The sequence below is a fragment of the Lethenteron reissneri genome, chromosome 59 (genome assembly GCF_015708825.2).
Source record: "Lethenteron reissneri isolate LAM-NWPU_2019-01 chromosome 59, ASM1570882v1, whole genome shotgun sequence".
Taxonomy (NCBI): domain Eukaryota; kingdom Metazoa; phylum Chordata; class Hyperoartia; order Petromyzontiformes; family Petromyzontidae; genus Lethenteron; species Lethenteron reissneri.
The window spans coordinates 5,457,218-5,466,735 of record NC_083837.1 but is presented as its reverse complement, the minus strand read 5'-3'; the positions used below and the strand labels follow the sequence as shown (position 1 = coordinate 5,466,735).

Here is a 9,518-nt window from a genome sequence, read left to right as displayed (position 1 = left end):
TGGTGTGGTCTGTGACCGTTGTTGTTTGCTGCCTTGCCCAAGCTTGCATTTAGTGTTTAAACATCGGATTTGTATACGTGTATTTATTTTCTTACCTTTGTATCTATTTTACACTGTTTTTATATTGTTTTTGTTACTTGCTGGCCCAACCCCGACTGTGAAATTTAGCTTCATAGCTCATCACTCTTCCAGTATAAATACAAATTACGCTTATGCTGCCATCTAGTGGTTATGTTAAAGTTTTAACGTTGCTTTCGTTTAACCGCGCGATAACTCGATAGGCCAGGATGTCTCATTCGCAAGAGTGACCCAGAGCTCACTGAACCGACAAAAGACAAACTAGTAAAGTCAAACTCTTTGGTTCTTTCGGTAAATTCACGTAGGTAGAAAATAAAATAAATCACGACGTTTCGGGCGCAACACAAGCATCCATCATCAGGTGGGAAAGCATGGTCTGCTGCTGAGACAGACTGTTTTAAAAAGGTTTGAAATGGGTGTAGCCCAAGGGTCATAAAAAAGTGGCCGGGGCTAGTGATGTTAACGTGAGAAATGAACATGTAACTGTAAGATAGGAGGAGAGCGGCCTCCTGGACTAGGGCACGGAAGTGGCTATGTTAATGTGGGGGATTAGCATGATGCTAATGTGAGAAATTAGAGGGCATGGAAGTGTCTATGTTAATGGTAGGGATTAGCATGATGCTAATGTGAGAAATTAGAGGGCATGGAAGTGTTAATGTGAGATATTAGCATGATGTTAATGTGAGAAATTAGAGGGCACGGAAGTGTTAATGTGAGGGATTAGCATGATGTTAATGTGAGAAATTAGAGGGCATGGAAGTGTTAATGTGAGGGATTAGCATGATGTTAATGTGAGAAATTAGAGGGCACGGAAGTGGCTATGTTAATGTGAGATATTAGCATGATGTTAATTGGAGAAATTAGCATGCAACTGTAGAAAAGTAGAAGAAGAGCGGCTTCCTCGATGAGGGAGTGCAACCCAACGGGTGTAATCCAAAGGGCCTGTGAGCATGAGAGTGCAATCCAAAGGCATGAGAGTACAATGTAAAGTCAAGTACACTGCAGCAATGAAGCAAGTAGAAATCAGGGCAAAAAAAACTGTCACGCGAGAAATGGAAAACACTCCACAAACAAATCAGTGTTCAATACATTCCCTGTTTCGTGAGGCGGCTTGGGCAGATATTTTTGAGACTGATCACAGCAGAATTATTGTGCCAAGATATATTATTTTGTTTTACCAGGGAAGACCCACTGAGCTACACAGCTCTTTTTGTCAAAAGCGACCTGGCCACAAATGATAGCTCAACGAAGTTGGATTATCATGTGGAAAGTTATAGCAGTTAAATAATTCAAACACATGATGTTGATTCTAAATGTGGAGGGGAAATACCGGAGAACCCGGACAAAAATCCACTTGATCACAGGGAGATAGAGACATGCCGACTCCAAATATACACGCATCAGTCGGGATCGAAACCCACGACCTCCTGTATACAAGGTGAGGTAGTTAACATATCGCCACTGTGGCAACCCTGAATATAAGAGCAACACTGTACGTGCAACTGGTTTTGACATAGTTTGTCGTACTGTATTGATTTGTGCTTGTACAACACAAGGCAATCTGTGACAATTGGCTGAGAGTGAGTGGGGTTCTTCTCTCCTCGGCCGGGCGGTGTTGGATGAACCCCCGTCCCAGCCTGAGTGAGAGAGCCCAAGGGATAGCCGAGGTTAGGATGAGTAAAACTTGGGGGTCCACGGGAAGGACCGAGTATAGAGAACACCTACCCCTGTTGTGAGCCGAGTGTTTAAACCATGTCAATAAACGGCGCAAGCCCTTACAAGAAGTTCTGTCTCCGCGTGGTTCTACAACGCAACAACTGTATAGCTTTACAATATATTTTTTGTATTTCAGGTTTACAGTATTTATGAGGCCGATTATCAAAGTCATCCCATTGATACCACACCTCCCAATCAGTAACATTCACGTGTGTCTCGAGCTCTGTGGGGTCACACCAAGGTTATGTAGGGGGTCACGATGAGGAGACGAAGGGGTCACGCCGAAGAGATGTAGGGGGTCACGCCGAGGAGACGTAGAGGTCACCGGACCGCGCCATGGGAAAAATAAAAGGCACAAAAATTAGCACGGGGATTGGGGACCCTAAAGATATGGTGTTGGTGAGAAAGAAGGCAGGAGGGGACAGCACACTCGTGTGTTGGAGAGCTAAGCCACAACATTTACAATCTGAGTAGGACGTTTCGCCAGTAATTACAACTAGCTTCATCAGGCGACAGCCAGATTTGTGTAGAAATTATTCTGTTTCGGTCCTTAAATAGAGCGATAGATGTTTAATACGTAGGCTTTTGTGACCAATATTATCCATAATACAGTTTTTGGGTTAGATCGCGTATATGTATAAATGTGTAGTTAACCCGCCACCACCCGACACAGCCAATTAGTAAGGTTTGTCACGTAAACAGAACATGCCAATTCGTTACTAGCACAGCACACCGGTGTATTAGAGAGCCAAGCCACGACATTTACAACCCGAGTATGACATTTCGCCAGTAATTGCATGATGAAGCTAATTATAATTACCGGCAAAATGTCATGCGTCTAGCTGGCCACCCACCTCCTCGCGTGCCGTGCCAGCCTCCATGAGCGTTACTCTAACAGCGCTCGCCCCGCCAATCCATGAAGGCTATCGGCGTGATCTTTGTGTGCAGATGAGAGGCCGGGCGAGCAAGGTGGAGGTGACACACACGGAGCCGCCGTGACCCGCCAGGCGCCTGCCCTCCCCGGCCGCCCCCACGCCCCACGAGCAGCACTCCTTGTCCCCCCTCGTGTCGCCTCCTCCGGTCGCTCCACCACCTCAGCACCAGTTCCCCGTGTCCCCCGCGCCCCCCAGCCCGAAAACGGTGGGTGCACCATGACCATGGCGATGGGTTCACATTGTATGACCCCCCTCCCCCCATTCAGAGTATTTGGCTGCTATAAATATCCACGTGATAAGCCACTTCATTGAGCTGCCATCATTTACGATGGCCAGGTCGCTCCTTTAGTGGGCCTTACCTGGTAAAACTGAAACTGAAAAAGATAGTTAAGTTAATTCTTGTGCACAATGGCAGCAATATGTACGCCTCCTCATCACTGTTCCATCGCTACTCGCTGTTCATGTGAACTTGCACAGGAACTCAGGCTACCAGAATGACCGTTTCATCTAATTCACACTTCAACCACCACCAACTACCACACTACAGCTCACAACAACGTACCCACTACTCACCCAACCACCAACCCACTCACCCATTCACTCACGCACTCATCACCCACTCACCACACTGCAGGTCACATCGCTTCTCTTTCTGCTTCTTTCCTCGCACTGCTCCACTCTGGAATTCCCTCCTCCCATCATCGTATCTTTTCCCCAAGCTCTTATGATAACATTGCTCGATTCAATCAACGTATCGACTCGTATCTATTACAATGTTAACAGCGCTGTTTGTCGCTTTACGCTTGGTGCTTTGGGCCTGCACTCAGCAACCGCGATTTGTAAAAAAGATAATCTCAGGCGGTGGTGAGCCAGCCGATTTGCTATGTCCCTCAGAGAGGGCGCTGGTGGGGGGGGGGGCCGATCACCCGATCGGCGGGGGCCCAGCGAAAGGTGGCCACCGAGGAGGAGTGGAGTGGGTGGACGTCGCGCCCCGCACGCTCACAGGGAGCGGGGAGGCGGACGTCGGCCCCCACAATTTGATGTCAGAGATGTTACGACTCCCCACACTTCCAAGGGAGCGACGCGCCACACCCCAAGCGAAGGTAAGATACGTATTCACCGGACAAGGTATTCCGTCATGGAAATCGTTTGCCCGGAACCTCACGTACGCAAAAGATATTAACAGCTGGACGGACGCGCAAGCGTTACAACAGCTGAGTATGCACTTGGATGGGCGGGCAGCCGACTTTGTAGAAGCGCTACCTGCAAGCACACAAGCGCATTGGGGAGAGGTAATGCACCGCCTCGGGCAACGCTTCTGTGCGTATGACCGTGAGGAGCAAAGGCAGCATTAAATGCACGCCCCTGCCAGCCCGGTGAGGACCTCCGCAGCTACGTCGAGGACGTGCGCTCGCTAATGCAGAGCGCACGACCGGGATGCGCTCCCAAGATCGTTGTTGACCCCGCCGCTGAGAAAGTGCAGCAGTATCTGATGAGCACGGCGTGGTGGAAGCCAGATGCAAACTGCCCGTATCCCCCACTTAACACCCTTGTCGAGCGCGCGCGTGCGCGCGTCGGAGAGATTTGCTCATGAGCGCGTGCAGTTCCGAGGGCTGGGACGGGAGCGCACCAAAGCAAGCCACCTTCCAGGGGAGGAGGAGCTCGCCAGGATAGTGAGGTAGGGGGGGGCAAGGGAGGCTCCGGAACTCCGTGAAAAAACCCCGGGATGGGTAGCAGGGATACAGACTAGCATGGGGGATATAGCCGGCCATGTAACCCAAGTAAGCGAGGAGGTGACCCAAGCACACAGGGAGGTGACCCGAGTACATGGGAATATGACCAAGCTGGAGTCTACAGTGGAGACAGTCCAGTCCCAGGTGGGAGGACTACGCTCCACGGTAGGGGGGATAACCGGGCGGGTGTCTCAATTAGAGGCAGAGCTCGAACAAATGCGCACTGGGAGGGGAAGGGGAGCGAGCAAAGGGGCTCTTATGGAGCCACCACCCTTCCCCGGGCATGCTATATATGCGACCAACGGGGACATCGCTCGAGAGACTGTCCCCAGATCGCCCGCGCTAGACAAGCGCCAAGGTTAAACACCAAGGCCTCCCTAGAGAGGGGACCAACGAGGGGTGAAATCGACGTGGTCCCAATACAAATAAACTGTAATGATAATAAACTTGATTTGAAGCTTTCGTGACTGCAGGAATTACTCTTTGGTTCTTTCGGTAAAGTCACGTAGAAATAAGATAAAATTAATAATAGAATACGACGTTTCGATTGCAACACAAGCAACCGTCATCAGGTATGAATTAATGCAAGCTTGGAGAGAGACACATACAGAGAGAGAGAGACAAACAGACACGGAAAAAGACACATACACAGAAAGGCACAGAGAGAGAGAGACAAACACACAGAGAGAGAGACACACAGAGAGACACACAGAGAAATAATGCCTCTGTGACGAGGCATTATAAATAGAGAGGGGGGGGGGGGAGCAGGGAAATTAGCATGTCAATGAGAGCGGCAGGGGGAGAGAAATAAGAAAACAAGCCTAGTAAAATTTAGAAATGTAATGCAATGCAACACAGAGAGTCGGCTAACACAACAGTTAACACTTTACCGGGTTGATTACATTCTTCCAAAGAATAGCTCCTTGAACCTAACTGCCAATCAATCTCGGTTAATCAATGTTTTTCCTATAGTATGTATCAACACTTACATCTTTGTCGGAGCGAGCGCGATGCGGTTTTAAACCGGCTCTATTATGCAATATGTAACAAGCGGAGGCATAATGCCTGCAATTATCATTGTTTTACAGACACGCTTAACCCCCAAATACAATAAACTCCTGCTTTGCACTTTGAACTCTGCGCTTCAATGCCTCCATCGCGTTCACAGAGACCGCAATGCGAATTCTGTGGTTTCTGAATCTCGGGCATTCACACAAATCACTAAATATGGTTAAACATCAAAGAGGCTTATCGCGTGTCCAACGACGGTAGATGTTGATTTTTAGAGGCTGTGTAGGACAAGAGGGCAGTCAATGCGTCAGACTTTCATGCTTATAATGCACTCGCTTATCAGAAAATTAAGTCAACTAACCACCAGTCCGGAAATCTTTTTAAAAGCACTAATTAAATGGGTTTTGGCTATTTATTTTCTAACTTTCATCATTATTGTGAGCTTAATTACTTGTTATTTCATCAATAGTGAGGAAATAAAATATTTAAGACATTCCAACACACAAGTCTATATCCAGAAGCCACTGGATAGGGTGGGGGTGGACTGTGCCGCCTTCTGCACCGCACATCCAAGATCTGGGACTCCTCGGGTTTTCCATCTGACCAGCCCTTTGACGAAATTACTTGGCGATAATGCATTGGCAGTGGTGCACAAGCACAAATAAAAACAAAACAAAAATAAACTAAAACTCACATTCAACAATGCCGCCTTATTATCTTGTTTCACTCGAATGTGGCTAACAAACTAGGGAATGCAATTCGAATTAAAAAGCATCGATTGATGGCCAAGAGATGCCGCTGCTGCTGCTGCTGCTGCTGCGAGGATGACAGGAGTTTGCGTGATGATGGTTTATTCTCCTTGGCACGAGATCAGCAAGGTGTCATGGTTCATTTGTGGCAGTTGCACCGCCTGTACGCGATAACGGTGGAGGGGGGGCTCAACCGTCGACGCGGCCACCCGGGCCCCACGTTTGCCGTGAGGCACCACGGGGGCCAGAGGGCCTCCCCACGGCCAGGGCCTCCGCACGGTCAGCGTGGGCAGAGGCCGACTAGTGGCTTGACGAGAACACGAACAAATATTCGAGCCCGCGTTTCGCTTTGGCCGCAATTTGCATTAATTTGGCTCCGAGCGGCTCAACCAGCCTGCAAGCCGGCAGATTCAATCACCTCCAAGATCTAAACATGGCAAATCGCATGTTAATCAGGAGCATAATGGCACAGGGATTGAGAATCTAATTTGTATGTTGAATGGCGGTACAGGACTCTCTATACGAGAGCGAGCGAATAACGTGCGGTGGCGCGTTACAAGTGGACATGATTAGTATCATTCAACAAAGACCAGCATGGTGAAGTATGGTCAAACTAAACCTTACGTGCAACAACACAACATGGAGACATTTTCATCCAGCAGTGGAAAACGTAGAACTTACAGTAACCAAGACAACAGAGGATGCATGGAAAATAAATCGGTTTACTTTTGTATATGAATGCGTAGAACTCATGACGTGTATATACAAAGTCTCTAAGACATCAATTCGCTTAAATCTTTGTCACTGCCCCATGAGTTGAGAATTATTGTCCAAGTATATACGTAAGCAAATTTACGACCATTTACAAAATAATTTGCAAACGTGTCAATGTTTTTGTCATAAATTATATTTGCACGTCTAAAGGACAAGAGAAGCTCTAACGAAATTTAATTGTGCATTTAAAAACAAACCTTTCAATTTGTTGACAAAACCGACATCTTTTTTATTCTCCTTTAAACCGACCACGATTAAAACAGCAACAGCTCGGGGAATTTCATATTCACTTTGTTCTATGCAGCTGACCCCTGCCCCTTCATAACGTAAACGGCTCCTCACAAGAATAAGTAAACCTAACATTGCTTGCAGGAAATCCTCTCGCGATGAAAACATTCCAATTACACTTTGTGACTGTGAGAGTGGAGAGACAGCCTACGAAGCTGTTGTTTGTATTTCCCACAGAGTTTTGCCCTCCGAGTGGCCGCCCTCATGGCCCATTCCTGCAGGCCAAGTCTGGCACAATTGCAGGTTTTGAACTTTAGATAAGTGGTGGCCGATATGTTGATCGCGATTCAGGGGTGGATGATCGAAAAAAATGGTGGTTGTGGATCTCAGGACAAGTAAGAACAAACACCTCTAATATAAAGTAATTCTCGTTATAGTCGATGGCAAATAAGAATCCCTGACTAAGAATTAATGGATTAAGGACATAATTTTTCTACCAATAGATCGCACGAGCACTTGGCATGTCTGTCGTGTTATATTATTCGGTTAAATCCATCCGGGTAACTGTTGGTCATAGCATTCTGGTGGATCACGGAACATGTTGAGATATACCAGAATGGATCACAGTGCTTTGTGGTTAGTCAATAAACACCACCAATTCAGTAACCAATATATTTTGTGAAATCACCTTCATCACAAGGGGGTCAGTGTCTTGGCTGGTTAAGAAGTGGGCATAAGCTGTCCTAAACTATGAATACATCATGACGCTTATATACCTCACCTGACTGTTTGTCCTGGTTGGCAAGGTTAAAATTGTAAATTTAAGAAAATTGCGCCACTCTTTCAACCGCTGCGATGGGAAAACGAACCAGTAACTTCTGGATTGCAAGTTCAGAGTGCAAACCGTCCGTTACTTCAGGGTAGCGTTTCTCATAACCGCCACTGACTTTTTTTATTGTGCACCTCTGCTTGCGAGCACAATGTACACTTAATTAACTCTGCAGGTGTAAAACCCAGAGTGTGTGCCCACTCATGCACCTCTTACCTCTTGTGGACACCGCATGCATGATGCACTAGTACTGTCTGGGTTTTTTAGGCCGGGGAGAAGGCGAGCCCCATGGGGTGGACTCCGGAGGGTTGTAGCCTGGAATCTGTGACAGCGGACACACAAGATGGCACAAACGTACAACAAAGTTGAAGATCACCCAAATGAGCCTTAACAGACTGTGCTGCTGTTAGGCGACATGGCCCACCAGGAGGTGGGTGGCCAGCACCACGCGCATGCAGCCACCTCTGTCTCCCCTGTGCTCATGTATACACACTGCACCAGGTACTCATTTAAGACAGAGTTTACCTAGGATAGGCACAACACCGGTTCAGATAAGGCAGACTATCTGCCTCAGCAGCTGACCCCTTCTCTTTTGTTCTTCCTGATGACGAACGCTTGTGTTGCGATCGAAACGTCGTAATTTGTTCTTGTTTTTGGTTATTTTCTTTGAACCTATCTACGTGACGTTACCGAAAGACCCAAAGTATATGAATTCCTGCAGTCACGAAAGCTTTAAGTCAAGATTTATTATTACATTTGTTTACCCTGAAAAAACTCAAGACTCTTCTTCATGAGGGTCCTGCAAAGTTTTTGCCGTCGCTGTGTAGTCCCAATTGAGTAATTTGCAGGTGATTTTTCATTATTTGGATGTTTTGCCCAATGCTAGACTCGTTGTATTGGGTATTTTTTGACAATGGGAGGAAACTAGAGAACGCGGAGGAGACTCAGAAGAGGGGGAGAACATACAATCATCACACACTCACACATTCACGTTAACTCACTCGCACACACCCTCACTCAAACACTCCATTGCACTTACACACTCTGATGAACAGGGGGAAAGATGCCAAATCCACGCAGAAACGCGGTCGAGTCAGCAATCAAACCCAGCTTTCTTGCTGCAAGGCGCAAAGGGTTACTTACCAATGTGCCACTCTGCCGCCCATGGCGACACGTAAACTACATCAATACCAGTTTCCACAGACTCCCTTTCATATGTACCCTGCGCCAGGGGGACACTGGGGGCAGCTGCCCTTTTGTAGCCGCGGCCTTGCAAGCGGGCTTTAGGCTGCCAGTTTGTGATGTTATTAGGCGGCTTCCCCAATGGAAGAATTTGCGAGTAACTTCCTCAAATTTGGATAATTACGCCGCACAACACTTTGGCGACACTCTTTCTAGAATCATGTACGTGTTCGCTCTAACAGTGTCGACTGCGAAGCAGACTGCGGTATTAACCAGAGCGGCC

At 47.4% G+C, this 9,518-nt stretch overlaps 1 long non-coding RNA gene across 1 annotated transcript in view; it reads right to left on the bottom strand.

The window, feature by feature from the left end:
- The window catches only part of LOC133357698 (uncharacterized), a 55,826-nt gene that overhangs the window by 32,479 nt on the left and 13,829 nt on the right, over positions 1-9,518 (bottom strand). The window contains exon 3 of the long non-coding RNA XR_009756991.1: positions 8,270-8,375. This is a non-coding gene — a long non-coding RNA (uncharacterized LOC133357698). The remainder of the gene's footprint in view (positions 1-8,269; positions 8,376-9,518) is intronic.